Source organism: Lepisma saccharinum, chromosome 23 (genome assembly GCF_977018435.1).
Source record: "Lepisma saccharinum chromosome 23, izLepSacc3.1, whole genome shotgun sequence".
NCBI lineage: Eukaryota > Metazoa > Arthropoda > Insecta > Zygentoma > Lepismatidae > Lepisma > Lepisma saccharinum.
In genome coordinates, this window is record NC_139251.1 from 24,964,039 (window position 1) to 24,984,064 (window position 20,026).

Below are 20,026 nucleotides of genomic sequence, written 5' to 3' on the forward strand. Positions count from 1 at the left end.
GTTTTCCGAGCTGTACGAGTTTGTCTGCTCTGGAATGTTGCTGGGTCGGGAAGGTGCTATGTTTGCTCAGCATCCACTGTTGTTATGCTGGGGTGAACTTGACCAGCTTACCACAGTACAATTACAGTAATAGCAGTAATCCCTGAGATCCTCCATGTTACTTCAGGAAAATGTAGCTACGTAATGAAGTAAGTCTTGATAGCCATTTTGTGTGTATGCAAATAGTAGGTATGTAATGTAAGACCACTAACGTTTTTTTTCCTTTTGGGTTTGTAGGTTAGTTGACTGATAGGTATTTCAAGTGCTTTGTGCAATTTTTATTACCTTATATTTAAACATGTTAGTATTGCAGACTCAAAAGGAAGAATGGTGTATTACAAGAGATAGCTATGAACATGAAAGCGAGATCTTGTCATACACAGATGCAATCGACATTTATATATCGAGTGTATTTGCAAGCGATATATCAAGTCGATTGCAGTTGTTCTCCGGCGCAAGGCTGTAAGGTACAAATGACCTTGCGTCCCTCTTCCAACTGAAAAAAGAGGTCCTCACAGATGATAGAGACGTTGACAGCGTTGTGAGGCTTTGAACTGACATCTACCTGTACCAACCAAGCCGCATCTTGTCAGGAAAGCATATCAGATGTTCTAAATTCACGGCCTCAAAATCAACAACACAAGGATGTTCACAGAGATGAATTCTAGGTCCAGAATGGTAGAATCTAAACTTGGAACCATCTCTAGAAATATAGGAAATATTTCGGGATCAAAAGCACAAATAGACTATGCAGATGATGTAATAATAATAATAATAATAATGTAACATAAGGTAATTGAAGAACAGAGTTAGAAAGCAAGTCCAGTATTGCGATAAACTCTTTCGAGGACTTTGGTGATACGATGAAATTGACGATTGCCACCCAGAAGACCCACTTAGAATCCTAAAGGATTAGCTGAATGCTAATAAACACCACCCAGATAAAATTAAAAGAAAAATCTTTGAAGAGTAAAGGAAGCTAATTATCTAGGTGTGAAATTACGAGAAATGCAAAGATGACATGGATTTCGTAACTTCAAAATCTGAGTCTGTAATAAATAAATTGGTAGCAATAGGTTCAAATACATTCAAACTCCCTATGTTTCTTATAAACCCATACATATTCATAATCTACACCTCGATTGTTTCTTTCGACGGACCAATCTGAGTAGACTACCTCAATATATACTAAAATAACCATGTATTCTCCTCCCCCGGACCCCTTAAAAAAGCTAATCCGTAGAGCATAGCTGTCTCCTGCTAAAAGAACCATATATTGTTAATATAAAACAGTGCAATTGTAGGTTAGGTTCGGTACCCGACTCTGAAATTCGCCCCTCCCAACAGTAATTTCTGGATCCGCCACTGGTATTCACTGAAAAATGAAAATGAACGCCAGATGTCAGAGGTGAAAGAGTGTGCAAAACAGAGAGGCACCAAAATTCCCAGGCACAAAAGTGTGTGACACAAAAATTACCTCTAGCTCCAAAAGGTTCTGGAACGAAAATGTCCTACACTACACCCCTTCACATTCAATCTACTTCAGGTGGGAAGCAACTACTTCCACTCTAGGAACTAGGAATTATTGCACAACATTTTAGCCTTTCTATAATTCTTATCGTAACACTTTACCGGAATATACGTCACCCAACTTAAGTAAAATGTAGGCCTAATATAAAACGAATAAGGAACGTCAACGTTGTACAACATTATGTACCAGGGGTGCACGCACATCCTCCCCCCAAACAAAAATCATGTCATGCGTCCCCTCCAAATGATATCATTCGCGCCCTCAAACCATATCGTAATCCCCACAAAGTATTAAATTTACGACAGCGTGTGTACCGAAAGTAACTTTTCTCTCAGCTTTACTGAACACACTTGATCTGCCCCTCCTACCTAAACAGGGGTGCCCATCACTTAACACCACTCCTAAAATCGTTCATCATAATCCCTCCAAAATAGTTTGGATGATTGATGTCCGAATGAAATACCATGCTAAACTGTCCATATTTTTTTATTGTTCGGTTTTCGAAAAACTTAAAGCTAGCACATTGATTGGTTAAACGTAGTAAATTAAATTATGGAAATATGCATATAAATAATGTTTGTGAGTGGGTTTATAAAACTCACAATTTGAGTATTTAACACAAATTGTTCCACAACTTAAGACAAAGATAGAAAATTCAACCTTGGCAAACCAAATAACATTCTCCAGCCGTATGGGCGATTCAATTATTGTTTTACTAGACAAGATAGAAATTCTTAAGCTCAGGGCGATAATATAATACGGTTCCTCTTTCAAAGAACTCACCCCCACACCCATTTTCTTGGGGTAAATAATTATTTTAGTAACCCATAACAATAATTCGTGGATTTTATCTTCAGTGCAAATATAACTTGTTAAAGTAAAATTTTCCTGTGGCAGGAAGTTAGAAATACGGATTCGATATAGCCTATCTTTGTTCCAAATAATGCACCTGTTTATATTAAGCAGTAGCTATGCCAACACTAAGCATTATATTTTAAGAAGTGATGTTATTAATGAATATCAATAATATCGCTTATGTCTTGTAATGCAGCTATAGTATAACACTTCACATTCACCTCAGTAAAGCGCCACTCTAGCAAAAGAAAATTGCGAGGGAAGCGAGCAAGAAAATTTTTACATCCATTTCTTTGCAAGAATGTTAATTTAATGGGATCTCAATACTTTCTTAGAATCCCGAGACATTTAGTCTTTTCCAGCTTCTCTTTTGGCACGTTCGGGATCGAAAACGTGTGGATACCATATCGCTAAATATAGCCTCCAATGTTCGATCTCCCCTTCCCCCAGTACAGAAATCCCTTGACAATCTAAGATTTAACACTTTATGAAGAGCTTCCTATCTCCCCCTTTAAATTTAAGGGCCGTATTCATAGTTAAATCTCAAGACACAGTGTAAGAGATTCTTAGCCAAGACGATCTTGGGAAGGTAATATCGTCTTGAGACAGTGTCGTTTCATAGTCGTATCTTGAGAAACTCTTGGCTAAGAGCCTCTCTTCCCAAGGAAAGAAACTTTCTCTTCGCCAAGACGACGATCCTGAGATACGATTGCCTGAAGTGATACCAACTTAAAAGAACTGCAAGAGAAATTGTCAAAAGAAACAACAAAACACATTTTGAAATACATTAATAAATTACGTGAAGTTATTATGAAAGTACATTTATTTCGATAAGTGATGATTTTGTTACAGAAGATGAATTACTTTCCTGGCTTTGTATGTTTTTCTTGGGTTAGCGATAGGGTTGTATGTTGGTAGTAAAACAAAAGAAAATCACGCAGCGGTGTGCAGTCAAGACGTAAATTCACAGCAGGCGCTGTGCTGTAGCTTTATGTTTTGTTGTTCATATGCGTTGATGAAAGAGAAACAAGAACAACAAAATAATTATCTACTCACGGATTAAAACTTATAGATACTCGAGTTTGGATTCAAATTAAAAATTAACCAGTAATTAGTCTACATAGAAACGAGTTACATCAAAACTCAGCGTACTCAATTCTGCGTTAATCTATGCTACGCAATTTTTTTTGTCTTGAGAAAAAAGTGTCCCCCCCTTTTTTTTTGCATACGATCGCTCTCTTTGAAATTCTATAAAAAAGAAATGGGTGGTCCGATTCTAATGAAATTTTATTACGGTGCAACCAGGAAGGTTTTAAACAATTCTTAATTTTCAGATTTTTAAAATTTGACAAAAAACTATTCTTATCAATTTTTGCGAAACTACTTCTCTTATAGTATTGTAAGGTAAAAAAAAAGGTAAAGTGTTCCCCTGTGCATAGCACCACGCCATGAAGGCGTATAGGGGGTGTGGGGGTAACGCCCCACACTTTCTTGATCCGGTCGTGTGTGGGGGTGATGTGATTGTATTCCTACAAATTGCATTGTAGTCCTACAAATACAATTTTGGTCTTGCTTTGAAGGTCTTTGCATCTGTTTTTCAAATCCATTATCATTGTCAATTCACATTGCAAAACAGATTTTTAATCAACGGAGTACAGGGTGTCTACCAAAATAACAAATCCAAAATTCTTGATCTTTCTTCCCTTTTTCTTAACCTATTTAATCGCTCACTACTTAGGCATAGTTGCAAATTTAGATATTTTTATTCAGTGAAAAACCCCTACCAGAAGGCCGGTGAAGATGAAAACTGAAGCTGTGCTTGACTTGCTTTAATTATTAATGCATGTAAAAATTAATGCTCCAGATATCATCTTAGATGGGGAATGGCCACATTACGTTGTGTAATATTTTTACAAAACTTTATGCATACAAAAATGTAATTCTTAAGAACCAAAGTAAACAAATTTTAAACACAACTCAATATAATTTAAATTTTCAAATATTCAATATTATTAAATCCCAGAACAGCTATATAACAATTTAACTCGCTACACTGTAAAAAAAAAAATAGCAAACATTCTTGACCACAAGCATGATTTCTTGACTATCTTGACTGGTAGACAGCCTGGAGTAAATATGTACATGGAACGTGTCCAACACTGTTAGCACTAAGAGCCTGCAGTTTCTATGGTTCAACGGACATCGCTGCATTGATATGTGCGAGAACCATTTCAATTCAACTTTTTTGGGACACAAATTTGATACATTATATATTAGAAAAATCAATTCATTTGTGAATATATATCCATAAGCGTAAGATAAAAAAAAGAAAGTTTTAGTTGAGCAAAATGGGCATTTACAGCTGCAGGCATGCATTTGAGGAATCTTATCAACTTGAAGGTTACCAGCCTTACCACTCTTTCACTGTAGCATAAATCGGTTTGAACATAATTTCCTTACATCAGTCATATCCATAAGCATAAGATAAAAAAAAAAGTTTTAGTTGAGCAAAATGGGCATTTACAGCTGCAGGCATGCATTTGAGGAATCTTATGAACTTGAAGGTTACCAACCTTACCACTCTTTCACTGTAGCATCAATCTGTTTGCACATAATTTCCTTACATCAGTCTAATACTGGGATGCTTCTCCATTTTCTACCCAAGTATCAATTTGCAACAAATGAGAAAGGGCTATCTAGTCCAAACTTACCTGCACATTGTCATGTTCTTTTCAGAAAACCATAGAACAGATGTTGTTCACTTTTTTAATATTTACAATTTTTTCTGAAATCTACTTGATGTCCTCTTTCCACATACATAAAATAGAAGAAATCATGAAAGAAACTAAAAACTTCAGTAAATATCTGATATTCCCCGGACACCTATAACTTCTTCATTTTGTCAATTTTTGACATTTGTATTTACCTATCTGCTTCGCGGAACATTCTTTAATTCATTCACGTTTTTTTGATCAAAGTAATTGTAATTTTTTTTTAATAAAAGTGTTTTTGTAACTGAAGAACGTACGTTTCCGCAAATGGTTTATGGGGCTATGTGTCGATGGTTCATGGGGCTATGCGAGAATGGTGTGTGGGGCTACGCATATTTCTTTCGAAACCAATTTTTAACTATTGTAACCTAAACGTGACCCTACCTAACCTAACCTTACCGGGAATCGTTCATGGGGCTATGTGTCAATGGGTGAATTTCTGCTATGAAACATTCCCACATCACTCAAAACACCTTCCAGATGTTAAACAATGCTACAGGAACTTATTACCATTAAGCAGTTTCTTCTGTAAAAATGAAAAAATCTGTCCGGGGAATATCAGATTAGTACCAAAACTACTTCTATGGATTCGAAATCCCAAGCAGAATACTCATAATGAATTTCCACAATGTGCATATAAATTGTTCACTCCTATTCTCAAGAGTATAAGCGAAATGCAATGACATAATTCGACACAAGTACAAGTAAAATTCATCAACGAAGAAAGCGTAACATCTAGAAGTTGGAATTTCAAATGGGTGGTTACAATACACGTGAACAAGATATGCGGAGCAATTATAGCCTGGCATTTATGCACAAAATGAGTGTATAGCAAAGGACATCAAATATTCAGAATATGTTAAGAGCTAAACTTTTGGCAGAAGACAAAATAAATCTACTGTCATTTAATGAATATCTGAGATGTATCAAAGTTTAATGCAAAAGTGTATAACAATACACTGGGTGTTTTTTTTATTCAATCATAAAACAGAAGGTACAAGATTATGGGATTCTCACATATGAGGAGATGCACAAACATTACCAAACTAATTTATCCCACTCCCTAATCACAGCCTCTCTGCCTTTGCTCATTTACGCTGTACCATAGGCTATAGAAACAAAGTGAGAGTCCATGGTCACAATAAAATGTTCCAGCGAGCTATGATCAATTGAAGGGCTTGGGTGGAAAACATGGTAAGTGACATTTTGGTATTTTTGAGTTACAAAGTAAAATGTGCCATCCTTCAATTTTAGAGTGAAATTGCTATGTCATACAATTTGCATTGGACTCGGTGAAGCCTTCTGAAATTGGTAAACACAGCACAAAAACAATTTATCTACAGTATAGCTTCTAATAATATTTTTTCATAATGAACTCGGAAATGACCAAGGTGTCACTTAGCATGTTTTACACACAGAGACCTTCAATTGCTTCCTATGAACATTTCTCTTGCATAAGTTACTCATTATTTTTCAAATCGTATAAGGAGTATATATTTTTTTACCCAGTCAATTAGAGTAACATTAGGTTGATGGTACACTATCATCAGGCCTTTTCCCATTAATGAATGATATCAAGAGAATTTGATGCACTTACTTACCTCAGTAACTCTCAACTGTACCAGGCTATACTGAATAGTTGAAAGCATATAATTCCTGTTGTAAATAATTTTTGGTGTGATACCACAGATTTGTATGTTACTTTTTTATCGATTGTCTGTGCATGTGTGCACATGGTGCATACATACTCCCTCCCATGGCTTCCAAGAATATCCACATGTTACAAATTCATAAAATTGATTGATTGATTTAGTTTACTTTACTTCGCGTTTTGTGTCTCTTGGCTAATTTGCGAAGATGGGGATGAGTGATAAAAATTGATGAATGGACATTCACAAACAACCGAGCCCGAGCGGGATTCAAACCCGGGACCCTTGGCGTCGCAGCGCAATGTGCTAACCACTCAGCCACAGGGTCCGGCACAAATTCATAAAAGAACCAAAGGAATTAAGATAGTTAATTTTCCTAGACACATGGACATCACTGAGAAGTTAATTTTACTAGACACATGGACATCACTGAGAAACATTAAACTGTGTAATAAATAAAAATCAAAACTAATTTACAGGTAAAGCACTAATTTATTTTGAGAATAATCTTGTTCACTGGTCATACATAAAGGAAGGTCACATTTCATTATTTTCTTTGACTCTAAAAAAAAGGGGAAAGAACATAAGTTAAATGAAATTATGTTGTCCACGTATACAAAATACACATGTTTTTGGTGACATTAAAACCATGTAGTAAAATGCATGGTTTTAAGGAAAATACAGTTTTGCAGGATAACTTTTTGATATTCTTAGTATCAATCAATAGTATCAATGCACACAGCACTTGGATGAATACGAATTTAACGTCATGGAAAATGCTAAAACAGCGTTCACAATAAAAATCAAACGAAGAGATACCCAGGTGGCATCTCATAAAACTAGGATTCCTACCACTATAATTCACTGTCACACACACATGCTGATGCAGAAAATTGTGTGCGAGAGAAAAAGAGAAACATTGAAAACTGAGTGAATAGTCTTTGACAAAGTATAAGCTGACCACATTGTTATATTCATATGAACAGTCTATTCACAAGAAGCTCCTTTGTTACAATGCACAGGTGTAGGCTCTATTTCTACAGACATGATATCTGAGGTTCCTTGAAAATTTCAACATCGCCACTGTATATGATACCCATATTGTGGAAAACTGCACACGCGATAACAATGTCTCGAACTGTTTCCAAGTCTTCTGGACAAACATGGAAAACGTCGCTTCCATATCCCAAAGGTACTCTCCACAACATTCCTCTGCTGAGCATGGGCATAGTTGTACCTCTTTCAGGATCAGTTGGTGGGTCTTGAAATGGACTGTAGAGGTATGGTCGAGCTGAGCTGAATATCCCTTGCCATGAAGAATTGCATCTTGTCCTTTGGAATATCGAATTATCATAAATACTTCCTGCCCATCTAGCCACGAAGTCAAGAACTCACTTTTTGGACCTGCACTACCTGAAAAAATAACAACAAAATATCCTTAAGACTGATCTCACAATTTAAAATAAGAACATGGAAAGTTGTAAAGAAAATTCATTCCACATAAATTAATGCCTAACCACAAATTAACCCAATACACATACCTGATTATTAAAATGTCCATATCTTGTGCATTTTGAAATGCAGAAAATACTCATTGCTGAAGTTAATAACATGAAAATAACTGTGTTTGTAAAAGTTTTTCAGTATTATTCAAATCTAAACAATTGCTACATACCTGCCTAAACTACTTGCATAAGTGCACACGAGCAGGATGGTAAAATTATTCTCATCAGAAAACCTGTTCAGTATTTGCTTATAGGCACATGTAGAATATGATTTATGTAAATGCACGTGTGTACTATGAGAATATCGAAATTACAAAAGCAGAGTTTGGACCTAAATTAATTTATGTCAAATAAAAATTATCTGAAGGGATACAGCCTCTTCTGTGTACACCTTTGGAATGGAAAATAGAAGAGAAATATTAATGATTTCACAATTATGCTTGTTCAAATATGTTCATGTTAAATCATATATTTTTGTGTAATCATATATACTGTAGTAATAAAATAAAAATAAAAAAATCAGCGACTACCTTCATTCACCAGGTGATGAACCAAGCTTTGGGGCTATTTTCACCAGGTCTCGTGATTTGTCACTGTGGAAATTTATTTTTAAGACACAAATATTTTCTTGTATTCTATCTTTTGCACTGCATGTTAGGGAGGGCAGTTAGGTATTCCATTTGTGTGTCTAAAAATAATCAGAAACTTCTATAGTGCACAGATTAGGTAGTTTGATTAACTGTTATTGTCTTGTTTATTTTCCCAAGTTAGTGTGAGTAATTTGACATACATAGATTGAAAATGTGTGAAAGATATATCTGGTCTCACCACATTGTGCCAGTAGTTGCCCAAAATAGAAATACTAGGTACCCTTAACAATCTGTACTCCCTCAAAAAAGTAAATGCCTTGCATGGTTTATGTTAAATGTTGAGGTTTTTCACTATTTTTAGCTCGCACAGATGTGTCATTGTGAAATAAAGTACGTCTGTTACCTTACTGTGAAACAGCCTGAGGGCTTCCTGCAAGTGAATATAGCACCCAGCACGACATTCCACAACAGGAGCTAAAATTTTTCGTCGTTAAGTTAGGAGTGTTAGGTTTGGAGTTGACGTGTTCTTTCGCTCTTTTTGTGTGCACATAAACTGTTTTTTACTAATAAAGGCGGCGAAAGTAACCGTAGATGGAAGGTTTTAACGGCATGAGTTTACAATACCGGACCACTCTCCAATTTCTATAAAATTTCACCTACTTACTAATTTTGGTGTCCTGATGACGTATCTGTAGTTCATATTTGGCGGTCATTTGTTAAAATTGTACATTTACGTATAGAACTCGTAAAATAACCTTGCGATTTACCACGGTGATTGTCCATACACAGCAATTCGGTACCATCTTAATGGTTTTCCTTTACGCACAACAATCTTGCAACCTTGAATATTGACGTCAGACGAGGAATGCCTACGAGGTTAGGTTAGGCCTGTTAGGTTAGGTTTCATTAGCATAAATACAAAGAAAAATTAATATTTTGGCTAAGAGAACTATACCTTGCCTTACCTAACTTGAAAAAGCTCTCTTCCGTGACGTCAGAACAAAATGTTGCTAAAGTGTTGTGCGATAAGGGACACCCATTCGGGGGAAATGGCGTGTTCCGTGGAGCTAGTGTTCTTATGGTAGGGTTACGTTACGTTAAGAAAACATAGTTTATATCGTTTTTTTCTCGATTTCCATACTCGACCGCCAATTATTACATGCAGATTCGTGATTAGGAGGTCTCAATTAGTGAGTAGACGAAATTTCATAGCAATTGGAGAGTGGTCCGGTATTGTAAACTCATTCCATTTTAACTTACGCCGGTTATACTTTGGAATCAAATACATCCGTTATTTGTGTTTTCCGCGAGTTGGAACCAATTTAATATTACGTAAAACATCGAAATCTGTCCATTAAAAAGAAAACAAAACAATTCTCGAGGGAGTACATTGGGTTAACGGCACCGAAATCCTATTGTATTCCATTATTTTGCTACACAACTGAGTAACAAATCGATGCACTACTTCAGAATCAAATAATGTTCATGCAGAAGCAATATTATTATAATACAGGATTACACTTTTCTTTATGAATCAATAAACCGAAGAAAGAGAGGCAGTACAACCAATTAACAAGGTTTATGTTTCCTCAAACTAAGATAATTACGTAGAGAGTACTTCAATTTACATACCTGATGCAAAACTGAGGCATAAAAACTGGACAAAACAGCTGTTGCAATGAGAAAATCTTCAAAATATCCATCCTCTTCATCATAGTTTCTAACTGCAACGTCCATTTTTATTTTCTCAAGAGAACATTCGGTATCTCAAGAGACCTGTTTCTTTAACTTGGCGAATACAGGATCTTAAGAGACCGAATATCGCTCTTACGCTGCCAAGAAGTGTCTATGAAACAGCGAATCTTAAGATGGATCTTGAGAGAGAACTATGAAACGCCAAAAGTGTCTCTTGGCACAGACTGTTCTTATCCAAGATGCTGAAATAAACCGTCTCTTGGCTAGTATCTTGAGATACGTTTAAGAAACAGCATGGCGTCTTAAGAGAGGTCTCAAGACGCTTTCCTTTCTTGAGAAACGACTATGAATACGGGCCTAATACTCAATCCTACCACAAACATTTCCATGCCAATTGTAGACTTACTGTTGATATTGAAGAGTGGATATTGCCTCCTCCTAAAAATGAATTCTCAGTCAGCACACCAGAATTTCCGCAACAGTCTAAGACAATAGTAATACACAAGAATGGGATACTCCCCTAAAGTTAATGCTAAATCCCCTTCTAACTAAAATATCCGCCATAGTCTAAGACCTAGAGTTGGATACTGCCCTCCCACCCCCAACGTGTAAATCAGATTCCGCCCCAGAACCCACGTGTCAATTAAGGCCTAATATGTAAGAGTTGGACATTTATCCCCCCTCCCTTCGATAATACCCTTAAACGCTTCCTTTTCTTCATCTAATGGATTAAGTATGGTGCATTTAAGGTGTAAATTTTCTACATATATTTTGGAAAATAAATGTTGAAATTTATATTCTTTGAAGGGAAAATATACCCTCAAAAAATCTCGATAGCGCAGCCTGCGCTTTAATCCCCCCGTGGGCACCCCTGTTATGTACTGCTGCAAACGTTAAGTTCAACGAAACAGCACACGCTGTGGGTAACGGAAGTTGTGAGACGATTACACAAAAAAGCTTGCGCGTTGAGTTGAGGCAGGCAGAAAAACACGCTCGCATAAGACTTGCAAATGCAGCTTTTGAATTGAAAGGCTTGAAAGGAAGATGGCCATTCCCAACACATTGTGGCTTACTCAGGCCGAGAGTTAACGCTGGATGAATATTCATCGCTTTCCACTGTCTAATGCGATGAACTATTTTCGAGAACACTGAACTCGTAATGTGTTTGTATAACCCGTACATGGCGGTTCGAAAGTCCCACACGATATCGCTATTTCAACGCAAACAAGAGCATTGCCTTTTGACCATGATATCAATTATATACTTTTCCTAGTTGAAAGAACTCCCCCACCCCAACCCAGTGAACCCACACAATCAGAAACACGGTCGCTTGCAGACAAAGGTTGTCACAGCTTGGTTCTGATTGTTTACATTCAATTTTCAGAAGTATTCGAACCGTGTTCTGCAAATTAACAATGTTTTGAAATTCCCTTTAAATTTCTTGTACCAGGACCATTGAATAAGCATCATAATCCTACGTTTTGGAAAATAATATATTTGTAAATTAAATTATTCGTATCAGAAATTATTATTAAAATAAAGAACAGGTCTAAATGTGAGTTAACCAATAAACAAGACATTGTCGCATCACTACTGCAGTTCGTAAAAAAGTCGGGATATGAATTAAAAAGAATGTACTGGTTACTTAGCATCAATGGTTATAAAACTAAAGTTACTTAATATTGCAGACTGCAGACTTCTGTAGCCTGCCTCTCTCCACAACAAACCCATTCAATTATGCAAGAGCGAAATCGAAATTCTTGCAAAATCTTAAAAAAAAAAGTCCACATTAAAATATTTGATAGTTCTAGGGGAAGGGGACATGACTCCATGGCTAGCACGGCCCCTCCCCTGAGTACGGCTCTGGCTTTTACAATTCGCTTTTTTTTTTCATCGGTATGTATTTTACCAGCGACGTTACTATGTGAGAAGCTTCAATAGACTATCAATGATGTTTCAGTAGCAGAGAGTTTACAGGGAACTTGTTACACTTACTCTTCCACCACTACTTTACCAGTAGACGTGTCCAGTCAGCGCATGCGCAGTTGCGTCGATGGTCGTGACGAAGGCACACGGACTATACTCTGTCCAGAGAATCTCTGGAGCTAGCAAACAAAAGCAAGTCTCTGCACAAGTAGTGACTCGAGAGCTCTCGACCAATGAACACATGCGAGGGAACGGAATTGCGTCCACTCGCTTCCTCCCCTACTCTGCCTTTATGCGCAGCCTCACTCCCCGGATTCCCAGGATAGAGTATATACGCTTATTACATCATCATTGCTGTCAACAGCTGCGACGATAAAATTAACAAATGACTGATCAGTTCATATTATACAATCATCCTTGTTGTGTTCAACGCAACATTTCAATCATTGTGATGGAGATTAATTGCTAAAATTGTAATTGATCGATGTCTGGATTATTATTATTTTCGTGTTTTCTTTCATTGTGGCGTGTCCTTTCCTTCCTATTACACAAAACTATAAGTGTAACATCAAGATAAGCACAACTGATGCTTTCCAAGAAAACCATGTTCCTTCATTATGTCCATTTTTTTTACTGTTTCTCATTGTAACCTTTCAGTAATCAATCATATGAAAACATTCCAGATTACCACATGACTGACTTGTAGACAAGCAATCAATCTAAAGTATAGTACACTAGAAGGATTTTGTATGATGGATAATCTTGCGATATTTTTTTCATTATTTAATTCCACATAAACGTACTTATTAGATTTAAAATTAACTGCAGATTTTCCGTTATACTTTTAGTCGATTGTTAAGCTATAAATGATGTTTTAGAGATAAGATCAATATTTTCAGAATTCGATGTACAGTAAAATCCCGTTAATCCGGACCCCGATAAACCAAATAAAAAAAAAGCAAAATTCAAGGTTTTAACAAGGTTCAACAAGAGAACTTTCCAAAGAAAAGACAGTCAACCACTGATGAAATTCTGTTTTCCGCAGACTTTGTACTGTATAGTGTATTTAGGCCTGTGCTCTTTAAATACACCATAATAGACGTGTTTTGTTGCTATAAACGGAGTTTTAATACACTTTATACTGTTCTTTTAGGTTATTTCAGTTAAACCGGTCAACTTATTAGTCCGGATTAACGAGGTTTTACTGTATATTACGTTTCTTTGTTTTTATTATCAAGTCAACCTCTTTGCAGTTTTCTTCAATTTGTATTTTCATAATTCAACCCAGTTTAATCTTAATGATCTTCATACAAACAACACAAATAAGCTCCTGGGGAGGGATTTGCAGTTACCTTTTTGTCTAACGAACCCCCTGGATACTCCGTCAGTACATTCCTGATACAAACGTAAACTAGAGAGGTAAAATTTGGTTGTTCAGTAGGTGTCGTTTTCACGCATCAATGATCACTGATCAGTAAAGAACGGATTTTTATGAAGACAATTTTAGGAATATATGAAATTGAAAATGCCAAAATATGAAGAAATATGAAAATTTATTTCGAAGTATTTCTACATGTTTCAAATATAAATGGAATAAACTATTTTGGTCACAAAATTACTTCCTCAGTATATACTGCACATCATACGCAGAACTCCTATTTATTGCAGTAAATAACGACAAGTTTCTTCATGTTGTCTGGAAGCAGTTTAAATCTTCTGTCTGTCAAGATAGTTTTGCATTTTGAGAAGCTTCGCTCCACGTCCCATTAAGTGATAGGAGCATACTTGTATCGTGCTACATTCTCTACATAAATATCTGCTGGAATAGGTGTGCGCTTACCTTCTAGTACACATCCCTTACTTGGAGTAATTTCCAGGAACTGTATCGAGGTGATATTTCAATTCTTCCACATACTGCAAAGAAGTGTGCAGCGATAGATGACTTCCTTCCGGTTTCTCCAGAGTTTGTGGAACTTTTTTAAAATGCGCATGGACGTAAGCAAACTCGAAGATCTTTGTAATACAGAGTATCCGAAAAGTCACGCAACCCGGTGTTTACGACCGTATAACGGAATAGCGAAACGGAATGAGAAGAAACGCTTTCTGCCAAGAAAATGCCCTGTATATTGGGAAAATATAGGGAGACAAACATATGTAAGAACATGCATGCTTTAATAACAAATAAGCAAAGTGTTTGCCAAAAGCGGCATTTTTTTTTTTTTTTTTTTTTTTTTTTTTTTTTTTTTTTTTTTTTTTTGCAATCGTGTGTATTGATGCACAGAACTCACTGAGGTTAATTATTGCAACATTTCACAATTCCAACGAACAATTTGGATGGCCATCTATTGAATTTGACACAAAAAGAACTTTGACGAAGTTCCAAACTGTTCCAAAAATCGATGTTTTCACAATATTGAGGGACACTGGCAACACTGTTGCTGTTGTATAATTAAGACAACTTCGGCATAAAACATTAAAATATAAACAAAATATGAAGAATTTGGTAAAATAAGAAGCTTTTGTCAAAATATTATGAAATATAAGATTTTTTGATGCGCAATGGAGTCTATGCCTATCGGAACGTATAGATCTCAAGTTTTTTCGCTGTCCGGTAAAAAATAGAGAGGTAAAAGTCCGTTCTCTACTGATCAGTATAAGTCTTGTTCAAATAACTGAAGACTTGCTTCTTTGAAGAATTTCACTACAACAAATTCTTTCTTTTCTTGATTCAAATGCATATTCAAGGGTGTGTTGCCTAATGGCTAAACTCGGAAATAAAAGTAGATAAAATCTACAAATCCTGTACACGCACATGCATTGTTTATCTAGAACGTAAAGTGTGGGAGCTTCTGCCTACCTCCCTCCCCTCCAGCTTCTTTTGTTTCTTCTTTTATACAGATACGACCAAAGAAGAGAAAGTAAGACTGGTAAGATTTGAGTGTCCTTCGTGGTTTCGCAGAGCAATAACTATACCTTCGCAATTGACCTCATTCGTGTTTACGATTTAAAGTACTCTGCTGACAAAGCTATAAAGGATCTTGCAGGTACCAGATGTGTTCACAATTTTCCTTCTACTGCTAACATAAATATACAGCACCAGATCGCAGTGATGGATGAGTGAACAAGATTTGAAACGTATTCTACGTAAACCGAGTCTAAATGATCAGATCACAAGCCTTCCACATTAGGTCGGCTTCTTTCATTACTTTATGTTTTTGTCTTTGCATTAGAAGCAAATTTCATTATAAGAAAACGTTGATGACATTTGGCACCTTGGAAAGGACTTTCGTAGCAATGTCTGTTGTTTTGAGACGTGAAGGATAAAATTTTCCGGTCTGGTACTAGATTTCTGTGACAGTTACACGCTATTACTCATCTAATGAAATATTACAGAAGCCTGTTCTTGCACCATTCGTCAACTTGAAGCCATATCAACCCCTGCCCATCTTCAAAAGTTTGTTGTCCGCAATGATGTATTGGCGGTAAAGCTAATGTATCATCGGAATGTGAAACGCTAGTGTCGCAATGTGCAGATATTAAACACCTGCACAATCTCAAGGTAAGGATATTTACCATAGCCCATAGAAAAGCGAATGTGGAAGCAACTAGCGTCATCAAACAGTTGGATGACAACTTGAAGTTACAAAACCTTCCGATTAGTTCATGGCAGACAGAACTCATTAAGTGATTTAGTAAATTTCATCAAATTACATTGTAGACACTGTATTACATTTTGTGTTTATGTGATAAAATACAAAAAAAAAGACATCTTATTGCTCATTTTATCGGGCAATAGTTTCTATTCAATTTATCTGATGCCAGAAATTATGAATGGGTTTATTACTTATGAAGATTAAAGCAACTGACATCAGGATATGAGCATTTGTGAACTCGATTAAGTTTCGTCAGTTGTCTGACATTTTTTCCTGTCTGCCTAGTGCAACACTTCGAATGCGTTTCATGGATAAATTCACCTTCTAACATCGTTACGAAGAAAACAATCCATCTGCCTAACCTCTTTACCTCTAATAACCTTGGATTTAGGTTTCCCCTAGTCTGCTTCTAATGATCTCAGATTTACACTACATAATGGTTTCCATTTATTTGAAATCTGCATCAAAACGGGGCCTTCTAGATAGTATCACAGCTATTTTTGAATTACATCTTCCGCGCAAGGAAGATACAGTAAACGTTTGAATTACGAATATTTATTCATTCATTATTTTATTTTCGACCTAACAGATTTTAAGCAGTTTTTGATTATACATTTTGTCCATACATAAAAAATACATAACTGCTTTACATTAAAAATATCCTTTCGTCTTCCCCCAAGGTACCTTTGTTAGGTAGGCCATTCCCGAGGTTCCAAGATTTTTCCCCATGATCCTCTGCGCGCTATGACGTCATGAAGAGGACAGTATCGAACTTACTTCGTTAGCGTATAAGGAAGCTTCAAATAAAGGGGTCGATTTTTTTTACGTATACACACTTTTTCTTGAATGCCGGTACAATGATTACAAATCACCCTGTTTGTGCTATTGCCACGTGCAATAATAATAGAAGATAATCGCCTTGAATAAAGTGATCATCGCTTCCCGAAAGCAAGTTGCCGCAGCACAAGTGCGGCTCTACGGTGAGGGCGAAAGGGGCGATAGCCCATTCCAACTGCTATGTTTTTGGATGTACTATTATGCCTAATAATACAAGACTCATTCGATCCGTATTTTTATTACCACGTTTAAGAGGCTCGAGAAGTCCACTGTATGTTCATGATAGGCTAATTGGCAACTGGACCTACAGTTTAAATTTGGATCAGAACGAGTGTACAAGGTGCCTTAAAAGGGGATCAGACTTGAGACCACTGCAGAGAATACGTTTTCATTTCTTTCTTTATTCTTTTTACTCCTCATATCTGACCTTCAATTTACCGTGACAATGGGAGGAATTATGTTAACAACAGAGGCGTAGCAAAGGGTGAGCGAAGGGGCCTCGCGTCCCATGGTCTTATTATTTTCTTTTAAAAATGTAATAAATATAGGTGAGAAAATAGATGCAAAGGACTAATTTTTGTGAGCGGTAAAACTACAACATTATGTATTTAACAGGTTATAATTTTCTAGTGAAACGTTACAATTTGAATGAATATGTCAACTATTTAGTATTTTTAATAAACCGAGTGGTAGCCCTCTGATTGTAGAATATCCAGGAAGTCAAACAACAACAATGAAACGTTCTCTTACAAAGGTTGATAAGCATAAACACAATTTTTGACTTCTTAAATATGAGCGGTTCGAGAACATCGAAAAACATTATACACAGCAGAAACAGAAAAACTTCACGTATTTGGTGAAATGTCTGTCTTTCGAAATATGACCAATTACCACAAGAACATTTCAGACGTACACAAATAAGTGAGATTCACAATAATTATCCACGTTCTGAAATTCAAAATGAACTGGTACAGGCAAAGAGCAACAATGTCAAAATGCCTATATTAAAAAAAAGTAAAATTGGGAAAGTACAGAGATTTACTAACATCATGTTCGTTTTCAATATTTACTTTCTTTAGATTCGAAACTTATTATTTTACATTCTATATTAGTTTGTAAATGAACGTGACCTAACACAAAATAGCACAACAATGTTTAACATGCAACAGTTATTGTTCATTGTTGAAGCTCGTTACGGTAGCTATGAAACTACACACAAAACTTCAAGGCACAACACGTATAAGAATTCTATTGAACATTACCTTAAGGTAAAAGTTCTTTAATATCGGATATCCATTCAAAAGTGGAGAGATGCTGGCAGCTGCAGGATAGTACGTAAGTTTTTGAATTTTATTATTTTCAGTCGCTTTTCTGTAATTTCTGGCTAATAGCGGCGATGAGAAATTTAGTGATTATGTGATTAAATTAAAGGACACTTACAAGGACACCCATGTCCAGATCGAGATTGGAACCCGGGAACTTAGATGGCAAGATCGAAAGTCGGCCACTTAACACACTCGGTCACCGAACCGGCGTGTTTATGTTATTAATGCTATATTCATTTGGATTATTTTACTTCGCTTTTCTGCCATTTTAGCCACTCGTGAAGATGAAGATGACGGACAGTCACAAAGAACATCCATTCCCAGGTCGACATTCGAACCAGAGATCTGTATTAATATAATTAATATGTTTGTATGTTCAAAGGTGTTTGTCTGTAAAATAGATACACCCTGTGGCCAACAGGTCTTAGAATGCCAAATCCTGCCAACCAGATTTCAGTTAGATGGCGCCTAGTGAACTCATAGAATCCCATCGCTGCTGCCGTGTACAGCTTGATAGATTAGATTGCAGAATGAATCTTTATCTGCTATTTTATCTACTAGTTATATCCTGTATGTTATATTATGTGCTAACAAAATATAACACACAGGATTTCCCTGAAGTAACTTGGATTCTTGCTGTAACACGATTATGCCTTGTTTCCATATTAAACACACCATAGTTTCTAACAAAGGCAGTTTTTTTTGGCTTGTTTGTTTTTTAATTAAAAGCAGTTAACATGTTACGTTTCCTCCCTATATCTCATGGATTCTTGTTATTTGGATGGCAAGAAAAACTGTAGGATCTCTCCCGATAAGGTTTTTCCGTACCGTTTGGTAGGAGACCTCGTGGAAGTTCCACCTAGGACAACGGGCCCGCCTATGCGTTGGTGGCCCTATACTATGGTGCGATAGTACATGAGGTTTTCCGAGCTGTACGAGTTTGTCTGCTCTGGAATGTTGCTGGCTCGGGAAGGTGCTATGTTTGCTCAGCATCCACTGTTGTTATGCTGGGGTAAACTTGAGCAGCTTGCCACAGTACAATTACAGTAATGACAGAATCCCTGAGATTTTTCCATGTCACTTCAGGAAATGTAGGTATGTAATGAAGTAAGTCTTCATAGCCAGTGTGTGTGTGTGTGTGTGTGTGTGTGTGTGTGTGTGTGTGTAGGTATGTAAATAGTAGGTTGTAATGTAAGACCACTAACGGTTTTTCCTTTTGGGTCTGCAAAGTAATTCCTTAAGCTTGTAGGTTAGCTTGAGTGATAGGTATTTCAAGTGCTTTATGCAATTATTATTACCTTAGATTTAAACATGTCAGTATTGCAGACTCAAAAGGAAGAATGGTGTATTACAAGAGATCGCTGTGGACATGAAAGCGAGATCTTGTTATACACAGATGCAATCGACATTTATATCGACTGTATTTGCAAGCGATATATCAAGTCGATTGCAGTTGGTTCTCCGGCGCCAGGCTGTAAGGTACAAATGGCCTTGCGTCCCTCTTCCAACTGAAAAAAAGAGGCCCTCACAGATGGTAGAGACGTTGACGGCGTTGTGAGGCTTTCCACCAGCATCTATCTGTACCATCTTTTCAGGACCTTGAGAGATATAGATTGCCCACGAACCACATCAGATGTCTAACTTCACGGC